Genomic DNA, 19124 nt, shown 5'->3' with positions numbered 1-19124 from the left:
GGCGTCCAGTTAACTTGGTTGGTTAGAATGCGGTGCTCTTAACAACAAGGCTGCTGGTTCGATTCCCATATGGGCCACTGTGAGCTGTACCCTCCACAACTAGATTGAAACAACTACTTGACTTTGAGCTGATGGGTCCAGGGAAAAACACACTTCAATAAATAAAAGTTAAAAAAAAAAAAGTCAACCCTAATGCAAACTATGAACTTTTGATAATTTGATGTGTTGATGTAGGTTCATCAGTTGTAACAAATGTACCACTTGGGTGGGGGTGCTGACACTGGGGGAAGCTGTGCGGGTGTGGGGGGGGTATTTGGGGAATGTCTCTACCCTCCTCTTAAATTTTCTGTGAACCTAAAAGTGCTTTTTAAAAGTTATCTTTTTAAAAACAAGTTCTGGAGATGGATGGTGGTGATAGCTACCATTGTGAATATACTTAACGACACTGAACTGTACACTTAAAAATGATTAAAACAGTAAATTTTATGTCACGTATATTTTACAACAAAAAATAAAATTAAGTTAAATTAAAAATGGGCAAAGGACGTGAACAGACATTTCTGCAAAGAAGGTACACAAATGACCATCAAGCACATGAAAAGTTGCTCTGCGTCATTAGTCATCAAGGAAATGCAAATCAAAACGACCATGAGATACAACCTCACACCCACTGTGCTGGTCATAAATTTTTTTTTTTTTAATGGAAATAACAAGTGTTGGGAAAGCTATGAAGCAACGGAAACCCTCATACATTGCTGATTGGAATGTAAAATGGTGTAGCTGCTATTTCACCCCCAGGCAGATGCATAAAAGAATTGAAAACAGGTATTCAAACAAAAATTTGTATAGAAATACTCACGGCAGCATTATCCACAATAGTCAAAAGGTGGAAATAACCCAAATGCCCATCGACTGATGAATGGATAAACAAAAGGCGGTGCATCCACATGACAGAATATTATTTGGCCATAAAAAGGAACGAAGCACCGATACCTGCTACAATGTGGATGAACCTTGAAAACCTTATGCTCAATGAGAGAAGCCAGACACAAAGGGCCACATATTTTATGATTCCAATGACATGAAATTTCGAGACTAGGCAAATCTATAGAGACAGAGAGCAGATTAGTGGTTGCCAGGGGCTGGAAGGAGTGGGGGTTGAGAGTACTGCGAACAGGTATGGGTTTATTTTAGGGGTTGCCAAAAAATGTCCTGGAAGTTGATAATGGTGATGGTTGCACAATATTTTGAATGTACTAAATGCCACTAGATTGTATATTTTGTGAATTTTATCTCAGTTAAAAAAAAAAAAAAGCAAATCAGGCATCTCATGTATGCCGTTAGGACACGGCAGGAGGGGGCCACACAGTGTCACACGAAATCTGTGACTATTCCTTTTCCTAGTGGAGACTTTGCAGCTGTGTTCTAACCCGAAACGCAGCTGCAACGTCTCCACTAGGCCCAGGACGAGATCTGGGAAGTAGACATGCACATGCCGATACCCTGGAATCACATGGCCCAGACAGAAAGGGAGAGACTTCGTCTGGGTGACACTTCCTCATTCAATTTCAGAAATAACAGCCCCCAAGGGAGCAAAACCAATTGCCTTAAAAAAATGCAGAATATGATCCACTTTTTGTTAAAAGAAAAAATTTACACACACACACACACACACACACACGTGGAAAAAATTCTTCACACTTTTTCAAGGATAAAGAACACTATAAATGGTTATCCCTGACTGATGGAAATTAGGAGTTTTGTTTTCTCCTTTTGCTACTCTGACTTTTTCTAACATTTTAAGAACTAACACCAACTGCCTGAAAAAAACACACAAAAAGAACAAGTAATTTTCAAAAACAAAGAACCCAGTTGCCAGAAATAGTCTCCACTGACTGGTCTGTTATTTATAACCACGAATTCTGGTAACTAATGTTTCCATAACACCTTTTCCATTTCCAAGACACATTTCCCACACGTATCACACGATTCATTCTCACAAAAGCCCTGTGCAGCAGAGAATTGGACTGCTGAGTTATACAGATGGGGAAACTGAGGCCAGAGGCTTGCCCAAGGGTGCCTGCCCCCCGCCCCTAGCAAGATCCTGGCTCACTGTTCTTCCAGGGCCCTGGCTATGGATGCTCACGGACATAGAGACCTTGGTAGAGTCTCAATATTGCAGACTTGTAATACATTCCAAGTATTACACAGGACATACTGAAACTAAAAAAAAACTCACTCATTGTTTGTCTAAAATTCCCATTTAACTGGGCATTTTCTATTCTATCTGGCAACGCCAGCTGCCTGGTCTTCTGGCTATGTCAGGAGACCAGAGTCAATCCTTGGTCTCTGCTGTGGGCGATGGCACCTGTAGCCAGGGCCCAGGGAGAGACCCAGGTGAGCTTCCCGGGCCCCATAATTCCCTGGGTTAGCCCTTCCCCTGAAGGTATGGAGACTATCCCAGAACCGGCTATGCCTCCGTCTTCACCAGGCCCACCCAGCAGCAGCTCTGGCCTGCCCAGGGCAAGGACCTGGTTACCTGATTTATGGGGGCCCCATAAACCTCAGGGCCAATGTGTCCTCAGGATGAGAGGCCTGACCCTCTCAGTAACAACACCCAGATGTCATGCTGCGTGCCTGCGTTTCTATTTAACAAGACATATGCCGGCTCCAGGCAAAGGCTACAGAATGAGCCCCTAATACAGACTGATAACGACGATGACAACGACAAAGGCAGTGACAGGACACACAAGCTGGGTCCCCACTGGGTGCCAGACCCTGGACAAGGCACCTTTCTATTATCTCATTTTTCTCCTTACAAAACCCTCCTGTTTTACGGATGGGGAAACTGAGGCCCAGAAAGCTTAAGTAACAGGCTCCAAGTCACACAGCCCCTTGACCCCCTCAGCTGATATGCCCTGGATGCCAGGACTGTTCCAAAAGCAAGGACCAGGGTAACAAAGGGCAAATTCTTTACTTCCCTGGAGTTTATGTTCTGACTGGGAGCAAGGCGGAGAGATAATAAATCAATAAGAAGGAGTGACTTTGCAATCATTGCTGGCTCTTTCTCGTTGCTATCACCTCCGGGAAACACATGTCTCCATGGCACAGAGAGCTTCATTCTCAGAGATCTATTCCACCTCCCTCGGCGGGGAGGGGGTGGTGGTGGGGGTGGAGCATGCATCCCAGAATCATGTTTATTTTACCAACAGTCACACGATGCACCAGTCACACAATGCTTTCCCAACAACCCTGTGAGGGAAGTAGTATATTTCCAGTTTTAAGATGTAGCAATTGAGGCCCAGAGAGGTTAAGCAAGGTGCCAAAGCTCACACAGCTAGTAATGGTAGCAGAGTCACTGAACCCAGGCTGCCTGGCTGCAAGTCCATATTTTGCTACCATGCCGTGGAGATCTTCAAGCCTTCTAAATCACCCAGATCCGTGTCTTTCGGGCTTTTGAACCTCAGAACCTTTCCCTTCAATGCAGCCTCTACAGAGCCCCAACATACAAAACAGAAACAAGCCGTTCTGTGTGATTTGAAGCAAGCCCCAGTCTGAAAGGGAATAGTTTGCCAATGTGTCCCAGCCCAGGCCAGGTCTCCAGGCAGCTTCCTCCTCTCGCTCAGGGCACCCACAAGGCCCTCTGTTTACCTGGGAGCTACCTTCTCATCCAACTTTCAAAGGGACTTCCTTGTCTGGGGTTTTCTCCCAGGCGCACCATTGCGGGGCTGTTTCTGTGTTTCCTGGAATTTGAACCTGAACACCAGTGTTTGTTCACCAGCTCTAGGTTGCCTGGCACCAGCTGCTGAAGTTGGTTCAAGGCCGGTTCCTTTTCCAGCCAGAAGAAGGGCAGGCCCGGGGCTGTAAAGCAAGTCTGAGGAAGCCTGGAATCGCCCAATGTCCAGAGGGTCTGATCAGGGCGTGGGGTGGGCAGTGGGCAGTCGGGCTCCTTTGGTTTGAGGAAATGACTTTGAGTCTGGCACGAGGTCTATGCCAAAGTCCCTTTCTTGGTTCCTTCCTGGTGGCAGGACCTCGGTCAGCCTCTCCTTCCAGACTCCCCCGTTTTCCCAGCTGTCCTGCCATCTCCTAGTGTGGCCGTGACAACGAGATAAACTCCTGAGGAGAAGCAGCACGGCAGGATGCCTGGAACATAGGAAGGCTTCAGTTGTTCATAACTATTATTATTGTTGTGTTGCTGTTGTTTTTTAAGCTCCCCTTCCACCCAAAACAAAACCCCACAAGCCCTATGAACGTGCACCCATGTGTTTCTGGAATTACAGTTCTGATCTGCTAGCAGCAGTCACAGCTCTGTGATAAGAACATCGTCCTACCAAGCAAATGTACTCATGGATCAAACCACCAAGCGTCTCCCACCTGAGGTCCTAACTTGGTTTCCGCAGTCTAGAGAGGTGTCGCGATCCTCCCCAAAGCCTCTGTGACCACTCCACTCCACCCACAGGGGCCTCCCTGCTGATCCAGCACGGTCCTGCCTCAGGGTCTTTGCACTGGACGTTCCGCCGGACTGGACCACTGTCACCCCAGGTATCAGACGTGGCTTCCTCCCTCCTTGGTGTCTTTGCTGAAATGCCACCTTCTCAACCAGCCCCACCCTAACCACCTTCTCAGAGATTACAGCCCCCTCCCTCACCCTCTTGACACCACTCCCTGAGTTTCTCTACCACTTGTCACCTTCTGATTAATGACAGTATGCTTATTCTTCCTTATCTGTCTCCCCAGCTACACTGTTAGTTCTGGGAGGACAGGGCTCATTGCTTATTGCTCACAGATATGTCCCAGGTGCCCAGCAAAGGCCTGGCACATGAACGAAGAGAAGGCAGTCTGGGGGGAGGGGGCAGAACCCTGACATTCCCTCCACTCCCCCTTCCTGCACCCCGGCCCCAAGCACAGGTCGCCCCGAGGTCCTGACCTGGGAGCATCATCAGGAGACCTTGTTATCTGGAGAGGTCCCCCCTCCCCCCTCCCACACACAAAGGTGAATTATGCTGCTTCCTCTTTCACCTACCCACCTTCTGGGATAAGGCTGTCTCCCCCTCAACCACCTCCCTGCGCCCCCTCCTCCACCCCGCTCTCCTTCTTGGGGGCACTGAAATGTGGAAGAAACACCTGGGAAACCCACCGGGGAAGGGGCCTCTAAGACTGCCTCTCCCTCCTCGCCTACACAGAGTCAGGGCCAAATGCCCATTACCAGGCCTCCTGCCTTCTGAACCAAGAGCATGCTCTCTCTAAAACCATAATTTAAAAACAAAATTGTAATTACTACAAGCCAAAGACAGTAGATCATTTTTTTGGATCATTCTTAATAATAACAATAGTCATAATAAATGCGTAGCCAGGCTCTGTCAGCGTGTATATGACTCATTTAATCCTCACAAGAACACTGTAAGGTAGACACTACTATTTTCCCCATTTTACAGATGAGGAAACTGAGACACCGAGAAGTTAAGTATCTTGCCCAAGGTCACACAGTTAGTGTGAAGCCAAGATCAGAATCCAGATAGTCTCTCTCTACAGGCAGTGTGCTTACCCGTATTCTATCCTTTTAACCTGAGTAGGAATTATTATATAATCCCCATTTTAATAATGGTGAAGCAACCGAGGCCCAAGGTTTTGCCGCTTGTAAGTGTCAGAATCGGCATTTGCACCTAAGACAGGGCTGCAAATTAAGGGCCTATTCTCATTCACTGTAGCTGCGGTCCCCATTCATGTACGTATGCACATGGTGCCCACTGCCCAAGCCGGACAACACAAAAAGCCCCCGGGGCAGAAAGGCCAGCGCTGTGGACGAGCTTTGGCGTCGGGCTGAGGAACGTCCCCACCTCTGACGCCCTCGAGTAACAAAAGAGGAAGTGGAAGAGGAGAAAGGAGAAGTGAACTGGGGACCGACTCATTTCTAAAACGCATTGAAGTATTTCCCAGCATCGTAAGCAGGTTGAGAAACAAAGCAGAAATGAAGTCCTGTGTGGTCATCGGATGTAGGGTGCCCTGCTGGGGAGCAAAGGGGCCTCTGTAACCCCAGAAGCACACCTTGAAGAACTCGTCCCTAGGCCATTCCCAGCAGCAATCAAGGTGTTGGAGAGGTGCCTGCTTTACTGCTCGATTGTCCATGTACCTGAGCGGATGGGAGATCCCCCAGAACCCCATGGGGGGACAACACAAACAGCTATGCAGAAGACGCTGGCAAGTACACTGTGAAAACCCGCTCAGTAAGTCCCTCTGCCGCGGAAGGAGGAAGAAATAGCCTGTAGGTCTGCGGATGGAAAGCAGGCTGCAAAATCCTCAAGGGCCAAGGGATGAGAGGTACAAATCGCCAGGTACAGAACAGTCACGGGGACGTAACATACAGCACAGGAAACAGTAATACTGTCATAACGATGGAGGGTGTCAGGTGGGTACTAGACTTCTCGGGGGATCACTTCGTAAGGTATATAAATGTCTGATCACGATGCTGTACCCCTGAAACTAATATCATGTTGTTTGTCAACTATAAGTGAAAAATAATGTTTTTTTAAAAAGCCATAGCGAACAATCGAGATTGTATGTTAACATCTACAGCAGCGTTTCACTGAAGGTCACACCAAACATGAAACCATAGGATTGGGTGCTGACGGGCTACCTTTGTTTGTAGATGGGCTGGGCTGGGCGGGAATGGAATGAAAATAGGAATAGAACAGAACAGACAAACCCTGACTGCATTCCTTGTAAGTACCCCTGCATAAAACTTCTGTTTTAGGTATAGGTCAGTGTCCGTGTGTCCTGGGTTACAACGCAAAATCAAGTTTTCACCGTGGCTTGGAGCTAAAAACGTTTGAAAACCCTTGATATGGAAAACATCTAAAAGAAAGAAAGGACCCAAACAGCCCCTGGAGGCCCCCTCTGAAGAAAAGGGGCAAGAACTTTATTTTATACAACTTTGTATTCTTTGGGTTTAAAACAAAACAAAACAAAACAAAACAAAACAAAACAAAAAAACAATAATGAGCATGTATGCATTGCGTTTACAATAAAATAAAGACCTTTTTAAACCTTTGAGAAAAAATAAACACCCCTGCCTTGTCTCCAGGAGAGAGGCTATGCTTTCTGAGCTGTCACCAAGTTTTTGATGTGAAAAAGACCAAATCCTTGCCCCAGGGGCTCTGCCTCCCAGCGGGCTTCCAGGCCTCCCTGGTTTGTTTCCACGCGTCCTTCCCTTCCCCTCCAGAAAGTCACGGGATCATCCAAAAAGGAAACATGTCGTATGATGTCAGTCTTCATTTTCGAAAATGGAACAGATGCCTGGGTTTAGTATTGGATTGGCGGGCAGCGCCCTGGTGATACAGCTGCCGGATGGGGGGTGAGGCTGGCATCGCTCTTGCCACACTCAGGCCGGTTTTCCTCTCTTAGAGGAACACAGACCCTTAGGAAAATCGATGGACCTCCCCAGCCCTTCCAGGCCATCTCCGCGGATGGCCATTGTGTTCTCAGCTTAGCATTACATTGTTTTCCATATTGATAAAGAATTATCATCACCGCGATTTATAAAAGCCTCCTTAAGACCACCAAGCAGTTACAACATACCTGTCAAGCCGACGATGTCCTATCACAGATGTCCCTGCAGCAGATCACGCTAGGTACGCTGCCTTTCTTGTTTTAGGGTTAGTTCCTTCAGGCAAATTCTCAGAAGTGTGATTGTTGGAAAGGAAAAGTATAGAGTCTCCAGGTCCCTAACGCTCTGCCAAAACTGCTTCTGGAAAGGGCAGGGACCCAAGCCTTTTTAAGGAGCTTCCGGTTAAGGTGATGAAGTCACCACCACCTCTATCACGGGATGTGAAACATCTGTGACCCAGGAGTCCCATGTCAGGAAGCGGGAGCAATGCAGGAAACACAGAGGCTTCCTCTGCTGTTCCAGGAACTGCCAGGGAAGGAGACAGCAGGGCAGACCTAGGCTGAAGGGCTCGGACCGGCAGTGAGAGCCCTGCCTTTCCTTCCACGTGCAAACCTGGAGCCCAGGCCCTCAGCATCCCAGAGCCTGGGCTGAGAGGATGGCCTTTTTTCCTGAATCCCACACCACAGGCTGCAGCAGTCGGCTATGGCCATGAAGACTGTGGTCCAGAGGACATGGAGCTGGGTGTCTCGGTCCGTTCGGGCTGGTCTGAAGGAATATGACAGACTGGGTGGCTTGTGAACAACAAACAGCTCACACAGTTCTGGAAGCTGGGAAGTCCAAGATCAAGGCGCTGGCAGATTGGGTGTCTGGTGAGGCCCCACTTCCTGGTTCACAGATGGCCTGGCCGTCTTCTCTGTGTCCTCACAGGGTGGAAGGGGTGAGGGAGCTCTCAGGGGTTTCTTTTAAGGGCACTCATCCCATTTGTGAGGCTTCACCCTCATGACCTTATCATCTCCCAAGGCCCCACCTCCTAATACTATCACATTGGGGGTTAGGTTTTAACATACACATTTTGGGGTGGGGAGACACAAACAGTCAGTCCATAACATTGGCTGAGCAGCGTGGACAAGGGCCATCATTTGTCCAGACGGGGCAGATGGATGGGTGGGGACCCTGTCCTCAGAGCCCCACAGACCCTCACAAGGCCTGGGGTTCCTCACAGCTGAAAAGCTGCTGCTTCCTGCTTCCAGACAAGACCCCCACACATTTCTTTGAGGGTTGGCAAGCACTTTCCCTGGGCCCCCCAGCTCCCAATATGTGGTTCCCTCCCCAGCAGTGTCTGCAGCCCAGGGCACACAGGGCAGGGAGGGAGAGTACCAGAGGGAGAGAGCAAGTGAGGGTGACAGAGAAAGAAGGAAGGGAGGGAGAGAGGAAGGAATAGAAAAGGAATTGTAAGGAGAAAGAGGAATGGGATTGAGGAAAAGGCAGAAACAAGGGCCCCTAACGATGAACCTGCAGGTTCTGAGTGGTTCCCACACATGACTTGCGTATTCTCCCGGCCATCATACCATTTCTTCTGCAAACACCTCAGTTTGAGTCTCTAAGACATGAGAACTCTTTACAAATATAACCACAAGACTATGATGTGCTGGAAAAAAATGAACAATTTCTGAATTTCATCCAATGTCACCGAATCCGGGTTTGCATTTCCCGGATGGTCTCACAAACATTAAAAAAAAAAAGAATCTGGTTTGTTTGAAACAGGATCCTGTTCGCTGGGTCTCCAGCACCTGGAACTTGGCTCACTTGGCAAATAGCAGGTGCTCTGTAAATACTCGCTGGGCGAACCGATAAGGGTAAAGAATAATGAAAAATGAACTCACGTTTTCAGAGTCCTCCCCGAGCGGGGCACCGTGGGTGTTCTCATCTCATCCTGATGGTCATGGTGAGAGGTCATGCCTTTTATTGTCCCGTTTTACAGAGGACGTAACTGAGGCACACAGAGGTGAAGTGACTTTGCCCGGGGTCACACAATGAGGAGGTGACACCTGAGGGAAAGGTAAAGAGGGTGTGGGTAACTAGCTCACTTGACAATAGCCCTCAATCTGCAGGGAAGGAAACAGACACACATGCCAACCACCAGGCTATGCTGGGCGTGCCTCACCCCCTCCCACCTGTACCCCAGCAGCATGAGGACAGATGGGCATGTGACAGTTTCCAGGGCTGGGGGTTACTCCCCTCTCTACAGACACCCACTTGGGTATCCCTGCTCTCATCAGCACTCTATAGAGGAATTCCCTCCTGCTTTCCCTCCTCCCGGAGGACTCCAGGAATGTCCTCCTCTGGGCCCCAAGGGAGGAGCAAAGGCATCTCAGGCTGCCCTGTCCCTGTTTGGCCCTGCAACAAATACGTATTGATCATTGCTACATGCCAGCCACTGGGGCAGGCCCTGGTGAACAGTAGTGGCCAAGACCAAGTTGGCGTCTGCTGGGGAGACAGGCCTGAAACAAGACCACCAAATGTGTTTATAATAGTCAGAGAGTAAAGGGCACAAGGGAAGGATGTGGAGGCTCTGGGTGCATCTGGGTGGGGTGGTCAGGGAGGGCTTCCTGGAGGAGAGGCCAAAGCTGAGGACTGAAGCTACTAGCTGAGTCCTCTTATTTATTTTGAACAATTCTAATTAAAGCACTATTACAATAATTATGAACAATAATCACAGTGGCTAACAATTACTGGATTATGCTGTTTTGGTTTTTTTACATACTGTCATCTTCTTTAATCTTCACAATAACCCAATGGGTAGAGACGCCATTTTACAGAGAATTGAGGCTCAGAAAGGTGAAGTAATTTAGGCAAATCACAGAACCCAGTGATTGAAGCTGGGATATGAACCCTGACAGCTCGATCAAAGGGTACAGGCTGGGACTATGGCCTTTCCTTTCTATTAAGAGGAACTGCCATGCTGATGGGCTGCTTGCCAGACCTCGGCCTGGGGCCTCACGGCATCAGCTGAGGTCAAATCCCTTCTCCAGCCTCGGACCTGAGGTCTGACACAAGGGATCAGAAACATGATGGCCGACAGAGCCACAGGCCCTGCACACAAAGCACTCGGAGGCCAGCTGCTGGGCGGCAGGGCTCTGCAGCCGGAAGGACAACAGCTCCGGGGCACACTAGCTGTGTGGCCTGAGGCAGGTTCCACAACCTCTCTGCTGCCTCTGCCCCTGAAAAGTGGGGATGACAGTGGGGCCAACCTGTGGGGCATTCCAGGCAGAAGGAGCAGCAAGAGCAGGGCGGGAGTCTGCATGACACGTTTGGGGGTCTAAATAGCACGGTCACTAGGACATAGGGCACGGGACTGGGAGGCAGAAGATGAGGTGGAGAACTTTCTGTTGGGTGGTTTATTGAGTACTTACCAGGTCCAAGGACTGGAGACCTCATTTACTTCCCCCCACAGCTCTGTGAGGTAAGTAGTATTTCTGCCCCATTCTATGGATGAGGAAAGTGAGCTCAGAGAGGTAGGTGTGGGAATGGCCCAAGCTCACTCACACAGCCACTTGGGAGTAAGTCCGAGTAGGTTGGGCCCAGAGACCCTGTTCCCATCGCTATTCTGAACTGCCTAAAGCATGGGCCCTGTTTTCTGCCATCAAATTGAGAAAGTAAACCACCACACTCAGGGCAGGCACTCGAAGAAGGGCTGACTTTGAAGCTGTCCTCAGCCTTACGCTGCAGGTCTGCTTTGGAGAACGTGAGTGTTGCTATGGTGTTCCCTGCAGGGCTGTTGCTAAGGACAGTGCTGTCACCATGGCCTCCATAAGTGCCGGGAAGAGAAAAGCCTTGATTTCTTCAGGCCCAGGAAAGCCAGACTTTCCTGGCACTCTTAATATGTTTTCAACTTTAGAACGGTGAGACTCTTGAAGTTGATTGTTTCCTCTTTTGCTCTGGCCACTAGGGAGCTCAGACCAAATGTACATCCTAGCTCTGGAAGCAGTAGTGTGTTTTAACACAGGTGTTGTTTTATTTTCCTTCCCTCTTATTAAATTTGTATCACAGTTTCCTCATTTATTTAAAAAAATCCCATTGTTTTGTCGATATCTTTGTTAGTTACTTCTGATCCATCTTGGCAAGAGAGAAGGTTACAAATACATACATACATGAAAAATGAGTCACAGCAGTACCATTCGATCAGGGTTTCTCCGCCTTGGCACTATTGCTATTTGGAGCCTACCATCAATAGCTGGGGGGACTGTCCTGTGCATTGTGGAGTGTTTAGCAGCCTCCCTGGTCTGTACCCACCAGGTACCAGTAGCATCTACCCCTCCACCTACTGTGACAACCAAAGATGTCCGTTGCCAAATGTCCCCAGGGGATAAACTTGCCCCTGGTTAAGAACCTCTGCTCTAGCCCCTGATTTATGGCAGCAGCCACAGCCTAGCTTAGGGCTGGAACTTGGCAGAGTGAAAACAGCTGGCTGAAGAGATAAACCAATGCCCACCCAGCACCACACGGCCCCGCTCCATGCTTCCAGACGGCAGAGCTCTTGCCAACACAATCCTCACAGAAGCGCCATGGGGTCAGAATTAGATCCTCATTTCATAGATAAAGGCACTGGGGTCCAGAGAGGCTGAGTGAGTGGCCCAAGATCACACAGCAAAGGCGACAGGGCAAAGGAAGCAGCTGCACAGCAGCCTCTCTTGCCATGGCTGAGACGTCCAGGGAGCAGCGAGTCGCTGTAAGAAGAGGGTGTTGGATTTGACTGGGCAAGGAGGTCCCAGCTAGAGAAACCCCAGAACGGAAAGACCTGTCGTAGTCAGTCAAACGACTGCTTAAGAATGGGGGACTCTGGAGAGAAGTGAAAATATGTACACAAATGTTCTCAACAGAATTATTCAAAGTAATGAAAAGGTGGATGGAAACCACCCAAATGTCCATCAACTGATGGACAAACAAAATGTGGTCCATTCATATAATGGGATATCATTGTCATGAGATGAATGAAGTTTGATACATGACACATGCTCCAATGTGGATGAGCCTTGAACACATGATGCTAAGTGACAGGGGCCAGACATAAAAGTCACACGTTGTAGGATTACATTTATATGAACAGGCAAATCCACAGACAGAAAGTAGATTAGTGGTTGCTTAGGGCTGGGGGAACAGAGGGATTGGGAGGGACACAGTTTCTTTTGACGATGATAAAAATATCCTAAAACTGACTATAGTGATGGTTGCACAACTCTCCCTATACTAAAATCCACTGATTGAACTGCACTTTAAATGGGTGAATTGTATGGTATGTGAATGACAGCTCAGTAAGGCTGTTTCTGTTGTTTTTGTTGTTTTTAAGGGGTGGTAGAGGGTCCTCCCAAGGTAGAGGATTCAGGCTTCAGTGCTGGATGTGCCACTGCTTGGCTGTGTGACCATGTCACCTCACCCCACCAGAGCCTCAGTTTCCTTACCTGTAAATGGGTACATCACTGGTCCCCCGCCTGTTAGCGTTGATGGGAAGATAAGGAGAGGAGGCCTGCACCCCAGAGCCCGCCATGCAAGTGCTGCATAGACGTTAGTCACTGGACCTGAGACGGGATGTGCCTCCTTCCTACCCACCGCTCTCTCATGCTCCAGCGGCCTCAGGAATGGCCGTTCCTGGAATGGGGCAATTCCTTGAAATCTGGAAAGACTGCAGGCTTTCCTGGCTTGGGAAGGAAACAAAAGCCCTGCCTGTTGTCCAAGGTCCAGATCTTAAATTCCTGCTGGCCTTCTCTCCCCAGGCCCAGGGGCCCCGCCCATCAGAGTTTAAGACACCAAGGACCCCAGTGCTCTGCAAAGGTGTCCTCATGGCTGCCACCACCTGGGGCCCTCAAACTCGTGAGCCCCACTGCTCCTGGTGGCTTTGGGGACCTCGGAGAGGCAAAGAGAAGCTGGCACTGACCCTGCAAAATAATGCAGCTCGGTGGGGTGGGGTGGTGGGGGGACCCCACAAAGAAGTGAGTGTGCGACGAGTTAGTCTGTGTACAATGGCCCCTCAGAAACCTGTCCCCGGGGGAAAACAGAGGATCTCTATCGACATGACCTAAGAAAGAAATGTCTGTATTCTGTTAGGACCTGCCCCCACAGGCTCCAGGCCAAGAATGTGCAGTGCAGCATCTATTAAGTTTCTAAAATTATGCCTAGATGGGGGCGCGGGGCGCGGGGGGGTTGACCAGGGCGAGGAGGAGAAAGGATGTGGCAAGCGGGCAGGCAGGCAGGAAATCTTTAATCTGGCTCCTTGCGCCCAGACCTGCACGCTGGGCAGTGGGAAGGGAGTGCCCCTCCAGCAGCTGTCAGGTCGGCCCCAAGAATCAAAAGCCCTTTTGTGCACAGCCTGGGCACTCAGCTCTTTTTAATCATTGCTGCGATGCCTTCCCGGATTGCTCCAGTTTTCCTTGGATGCAGGGACTTGGGGGAGACAGGACAGTGTCTGTGGAAAGCCCAGTTTGAGAAGTAAATGAGAGAAAGAAAAGTCCTGGTGGTCAAAATTTAGATCTGGGGACAGAGTCGCTGTATAGAGTTGTGCAGGTTGTGCACTGCACAACTGCAGAACGTGCTCTTCTCAACTACGGAGCTGCACAATGTGCCACCTGTACAAGCATTTAGGGTTGCCTGTAATGTACCAGAAGGAGAATTAGCTGGCTCACGTGACCAGGGCGTTGCTCTTTGGGTGGAGCTGGGGGGATGCGAATGAGTGGCCAATTTGTATGTGGGGAACAGGGCAAGACCTCATCACAAATGTCAATCTTGATTGAAATATTTAGACTCTCCCCCCCCATGCCAAATAACTCAATCTAAGAGGGAGGAAGAAGAAGGGAAATTCAAGGAGGTAGGAGCCTCAAAATCTGTGGGCTGTCTTACTATGCAGATATGGTTGCCAGAAACAATAGAGGACACCCATTAAATGTGAACGTCAGATAAGCAATGAAATTTTTTTTTTTAGCATAAGTATGTCCCAAATACTGCATGGGATATACTTACACTAAAAAATTATCTTTTGCTTATTCAAATTTAACTAGGCATTCTCTATTTTTATTTGCTGAATCTATCAACCCTATCCCCAGAGGACATATCTATAAAAACTCTTTACTACCCACCATTGCCTGGAAATAGCTATCAAGCCAGCAGCCAATTGGGAGCACATCCTGCCAAGTCTTTGGCTGCAGTGCAGGAGGTAGGAGAGGAGATGTGAGAGCACACACACACACACACACACACACACACACACTCATGTGTCATCACAGCGGCCTCCTTCCTCCCCTGGGGGCTCTGAAAGCACCACCTGGCCTGGCTAAGAGGTTATCTGAATGTGGGAGCCCAGCAAGGCCATGTGTCCCTGGGGGAGGATGGAAATGCCGCCCGGAGCCTCAGGTTCTCACGGCACTGCCCCCATCCCAGAAACTGGAGAATCTTGTGCAAGGCCTGTTTGCTCAGTGCAGATTTGCGATTTACGATGACGCTTAGGCCACTGATCAGATCAGGTGGTTTCCTGGGCCAGTGACACTGTGACATCTGGGAGCCTCGGTGGCCTTAGGCTCCAGTGTCCCCTCATTCCTCTCAGGTCAGGTTATGCAGGGGTCAGCCTGGAGGGGTGGTGCTCAGGCCCCCAGGGGCTGTCCTGGGCTTTCTGGGAGGCAGGCAGAGAAGGAGCAAGGAAGGGTCTTAGGCAACTCCCAGACGGTTTGCAGCTGGCTGACCTTTTGAGGGGCCACCTGTGGCCAGAGTAAACTGCATGTGACCAGTGGGCAGTGCAGCCAACCCAGCTGGCAGGACACCCACATGTACAGGGAACCTGGACAGAAAGTTACTCAAGGACTGGGCAGGACAGGCCTGGAACCTGAGCCCCGGAAGAGCCCTGGCAGAGACCAGGAAGGTCTCCCTGCCCGCTACTCCCCTGCCCAAGCTCAGGACTGGCCATCAACTGCCCCACCCCTGCTCCCCACTTCCCTGTTTGTCCAAGACCCTGGGAAGGGGGCGGGGTGCGGAGGCAAGGAAGGAATGAAATGACATGTTTAAGGAATGAGTCAGCCCTTTAGGCACAATTCCACTCTGCTAGACCACAGGCGACTGGGCTCCTAAAAACTTGTGGGTCCCGCCTCCATCACCCCAGAGGCCTGTTCCCTGAGAGGCACAGGGGCACTTGGTCCCAGCAAAAGCTGTCCCCTGTGGCATATAACTGGGGGCTGGAGATGCCCTCTTCTCACCAAAGGGCCAGTCAATTGGGTTCTCGACTCTAGTTTTTGTTTCCACTTCTGGTCCTTGTGGGATGGACAGAAGGAAGGACGCTCACATGGGCAAAGAGGCCAGAGCTCCTGCAGTCTCTTTGGTGGAACACACAATGCAGCCAGGTGAGGTGGTCCTCAGGGCTGCTCCCTCCTAATTATCTGGGTGATTCAATCACAGCCTGGTTCTAGCTGTCAGACCCTGATGTTCTGCCTGTCCAGGAATGCCCCACTGTGAGCACCAGTGAGTCACATTCTCCCCTCCAACTGCCGACTGCTCGAGGGCAGCGACCTTGCTGATTGAGGCTGGGCTCCTGGGAGAGCCCCCAGAGGGAGAGGGCAGTCAGGGCAGGCTTCCAGGAGGAAGCAGCTCAGGGTGAAGCCAGAGTTCATTAGGGAGAAGCAGGAAGGGCACTGTCACAGAGGGACAGTGAGATGGAAGGCGGGGTGCAAGTACAGGCTCGGCAGGCAGGTAACCCCTGGTGGAACTGGGAATACGGGGCTTACAGGGTGAAGGGCTAGAGAAAAGGCTTAACAGAAAGAGCATCCTGGAAACCAAGATCTGGACTCGGAGACCTAACGTCACCCTGCACATGCTACTGGATGACTCTGGGCAAAGCCACTTCACTCATTGACCCTGTTTCCCCATCCCTAAGATGGGCACAATGACAGAGAAGACCACCGCCGCCACTCTGTAGGGTCCCTTTGCTCCCTGGCACGTTTTACCCATTCACCTGCGAATCTCATTCATTCCTGCAACACCACGAGGAAGCTGGTGGCACTGTTATCCCATTGTACAGACAGAGAAATAGAGTCTCAGGCAGGCTCAGAAAGATGGCCCCGGTCACAAGGTGAGCCGGCTTTCAACCCAGGTCCAGAGACGCAAGGCCCAGGTTCTAAGTACCCCACAGAGAGGTTGGGGAGGGCTCCTTTGGGAGATGGGTGCAGTTGTCTCTCACTCTCCTTTATCCTTCCTGCGGCGGCTTGAAACAACAGAAATGTGTGTTTTTCTCAATTCTGGAGGCCAGAAGTCCAAAATCAAGGTATCAGCAGCATTGGTTCCTTCTGGAGGCCCTGAGGGAGAATCTGGGCTGTGCTTCTCTCCCAGCTTCTGGGTGTCTCCAGCTTCAGGGGTTCAGGACACGCTACCCCAAAATATGGCACCTGGGCATACTGAATACTTCCAGCTGAAGGAGTTTTGTTTGTTTGTTTTTTAATTTTTTATTGGGGAATATTGGGGAACAGTGTGTTTCTCCAGGGCCCATCAGCTCCAAGTCATTGTTCTTCAGTCTAGTTGTGGAGGGCGCAGCTCAGCTCCACTCGCCGTTCTCAATCTTTACTTGCAGGGGGCGCAGCCCACCATCCCATGTGGGAATTGAACCAGCAACCTTGTTGTTCAGAGGTTGCGTTCTAACCAACAGAGCCATCTGGCCGCCCCCAGCTGAAGGAGCTTGAGAAACAGAAACAGGCAGAAGCAGGAAGGTCACACTGACCTGGCCTCTTGCCCGTCTCCCCTGAAACAGGTGAATAACCCCCCCATGTGACAGGTACCTTCCCTGTCCCAGGAAGGGGAAATGTGGCACGTCCTGGTAAACTCACCCTTACCTTCCTGGTTACTTTTTCACTATATGCCACCCTCTGTCTTGTCATTCTTCACAAATTTATTGCTTTTTTGTCTCAAAGGTTTAAAAGCTCCCCGCTCTGGTCACTCTTTGGGTCTTCATTCTCCTGTGACGGCTCCTGTGAACATTTAAAAATTCAGTCACATGTGTGTCCTTTTCCCCTGTTAATCTGTCTTTGTCACTTTAATTTCCAGGGACCTTAAGAGGGTTGAGGAAAACTTTTCCTCCCCCACAGGGCAATCGTGGGAGTTCCTTGGCTTGTGGCTGATTCTCCAATCTCTGCCTCCATCAGCGTGTGGTCTCGTCCTCTGTGTTTGTGTCCCTTCTTCTTATAAGGACACTTGTGGTTGGATTCCAGGTCCACCTGGACAAGCCAAGATGATCTCACCTTGAGATTCTTAACTTAATTACATCTGCGAAGATCCTTTTTCCAAATAGTCACATTCATAGGTTCTGAGAGGACACATCTTTGGGGTGGGGGCGTTCTTCATTCAAACCACTGAACTCTCGTCTCTGGGGGGAGGACTGGTTAGAGGGGACAAGACCCCAGAGATGTTATAAGCAAATCAACACACGGGAGTGATGCTAAGGAAGGGGCTTCTCAGGAACAGTTTCCTGTCCATTGGCTCCTCTGAAGAAGCCAGACGCCCTCGCCTCTTTCTACGGCCTCACGGTCTTGTGCAGGAGTTGCCAACCACATGTGGCTGCTGAGAACCTGAAATGTGGCTGGTCCGGATGGAGCAGTGGTGCCAGTTTCCCCACACACTGATTTCAAAAAGACTTAGCCCCCCAAAAGGATGTAAAATCCCTCATTCATAACCTCTTACATCGATTTCACGCTGAAATGACAACATTTTGGATAGACCGGTTTAAAAAAGATGTTATTTTCATGAAGTTCACCTATTTCTTTTTCATTGTAGTAAAGCTCACATCACATCACTTTAAAGTGAACAATTTGGTGGCATTTAGTACATTCACGAAGTTGGGCCCCATCACCTTGATCTAGTTCCAAGACACTTCCAATGGCCCCAGACGAAAACCCGTACCCATCAGCTGTCACTCCCCTCTCTCCCCAGCCCCTGGCCACCACTAAGCTGCCTTCTGTCTCTATGGATTTACCTATTCTGAATATTTCATATAAATAGACTCATACAATATGTGTCCTTTTGTGTCTGTTTCTTTTACTTAGTATAAGGTTCATTCACGTTGTCACATGTATTAGAAATTCATTCCTTTTTGAAGTTTAATACCCACTATATGGATGGACCACATTTTGTTTCTCCATCCATCTACTGATGGACATTTGGGTTGTTTCCATCTTTGGGTGACTGTGAATATCTTCTTACTTTTTTAGATGTGCCTACTAGAAAACTTTAAGTTGCCTGTGTGGCACGTGTTACATTTGCATCAGATCTGTTCTGTCCTAGACAGATAGCAGGGAGTTCAGTGGCCACTGGGTGCCCGTGGACATCTGGCTTCCAGGACCTCCTGGAGTGCTGCGGGATGGGGCCAGCCACAAACCTACCAGAGCCCAACCTGCGGGCCTCACGCACAGCTGTTTCCCCAGCCCCCAGCTCAGGACACCCAGCTCTGCCCTTAGCACAGAGTAGATGCTCAGTAAAACATGTACACTGGGAGAAGGGAGGGAAGGAGGGCGGGAGGGAGGAGAGAGGGAGGGAAGAGGAAAGGAAAGGAGGAAAAAAGAAAGCCTTACACTCGGACTCTGGGGGGAATCGAGGCAGGATAGTCCATGGGGATGGCGATGGTGGGGAAGGAGAGTTGGGGGATCCTAGAAAGAGAAGTGACTCCTGAAGCCCCCTCTGCCCTTTGGTCTGAATGGCCTGGGTGGCAACTCAGTGGAAAAGT

The 19124-nt window shown here is 49.8% G+C and overlaps 1 protein-coding gene across 3 annotated transcripts in view; it reads right to left on the bottom strand.

Annotated features, from left to right (window-relative positions):
* The window catches only part of LITAF (lipopolysaccharide induced TNF factor), a 93354-nt gene that overhangs the window by 28449 nt on the left and 45781 nt on the right, over positions 1–19124 (bottom strand). For 2 of the 3 annotated variants that reach the window (XM_074322863.1, XM_074322864.1), the window contains one exon: positions 9268–9432. The gene's annotated coding sequence lies outside the window, so the exon portion shown is untranslated. Of the gene's footprint in view, positions 1–7575; positions 7758–9267; positions 9433–19124 lie in introns of those variants that run through there. The other variant, XM_074322865.1, reaches the window with a different exon arrangement.

The sequence above is a fragment of the Rhinolophus sinicus genome, linkage group LG18 (genome assembly GCF_036562045.2).
Source record: "Rhinolophus sinicus isolate RSC01 linkage group LG18, ASM3656204v1, whole genome shotgun sequence".
In the NCBI taxonomy this organism is placed as follows: domain Eukaryota; kingdom Metazoa; phylum Chordata; class Mammalia; order Chiroptera; family Rhinolophidae; genus Rhinolophus; species Rhinolophus sinicus.
Note: the sequence above shows the minus strand (reverse complement) of the source record. Positions and strands in the feature narration are given on the sequence as shown.